Here is a 1,147-nt window from a genome sequence, read left to right as displayed (position 1 = left end):
GACATTCTCTGCAGGAAGCAGATATGGAAGAGACCTCCCGTCCCTCAACATCCATACTTATAATAGGTTCATGGCTCTTAGAAATGAGGTAGGCAAGAAAGTTAGTAAGGAGGTTTTGGGTCTGCCTGCAAAGACACTGAGGTCATCCTATCCTAGAAGCGTCCACCCTAATCCGCCCACAATTAAGCAAGCCAGAAGGCATTGATACCAGTAGGCAGAGATTTAGGTACCAGTTTAAGCCAGTCACTTGTTCCTGCGCAATGAAGACCCCAACAATCTTCAACTCACCTGAGTCTCATTATACCATCATTATAATATGATGCAAATGCCCGGAACTTCATTAATATCATTACAACAGACTGAATTCTGGGAACGAACATGCGCAGAACGCAAAATGATGCATCACTGAGTCCTGTTAGTCTTAGATGTCAATCAAGGAAGCCCACCCCTCTAAGAAAAGTGACCGCCCACAGCAAAAAGGGATGAAATCACTAAGCCTTTTGAGCCACACTTCTCTTGCTCAGGCCTGTTTCCACGTCTGGAAGTGGACTTTTCTTGCTAATAAAACTTTTCTTTTCTACTGTATTTTGGTGTCTTGCTCAATTCTCTGTTCAAGACATCAAGAACCTGGAGAACATGCTGGAAGAGGACCCCACTCTCTGGTAACAATGGGACAAAGGGCATGAGCCCAAGGGTAGTGGCAAGGGGGCAACTTCGCAAGGCTTGTTCTTTCAGATTCCTCTCATCTCCTCCCTTCTGCTGAGGTAAGGGTGCTCATTCCTTCAGGAGGTGGAGAAGGCATCTTTCACCGAGGGCCATACCACCGACCTGCCTCAGGGGAGAGGGGGAGATTAAAGTCCTTGCACTTGCCAGTTTCTCAAATACCTTCATCTTAAAATATCCAATATTCTTAGGCACCATATCTAGGGATGGTGTGTCCTGAACCTGTCACCAAGGACTTCGTCAAGTGCAGGGATGTAGGGAGATACTCGTGTTGTTGCAGAAATGTTGCAAAAATCAGATCTGCAAGAAACCAGGCAGCACTGGGAGAGTCAGAGTTAGAGATCTCAAGAAGAGAGGAACTCACTTGAACCCTGTAGGTATTGTAGGCGTCTGATGGCAAGCCCTTGCCTTTAATATGAACCAT

At 46.1% G+C, this 1,147-nt stretch overlaps 1 pseudogene; it reads right to left on the bottom strand.

The window, feature by feature from the left end:
• LOC102896833 overlaps positions 1-1,147 on the bottom strand; it is a 3,068-nt pseudogene extending 1,921 nt beyond the window's left edge.

Source organism: Pteropus alecto, unplaced genomic scaffold, assembly GCF_000325575.1.
Source record: "Pteropus alecto unplaced genomic scaffold, ASM32557v1 scaffold3900, whole genome shotgun sequence".
In the NCBI taxonomy this organism is placed as follows: Eukaryota; Metazoa; Chordata; class Mammalia; order Chiroptera; family Pteropodidae; genus Pteropus; species Pteropus alecto.
This window is presented reverse-complemented; position numbering and strand designations above follow the sequence as displayed.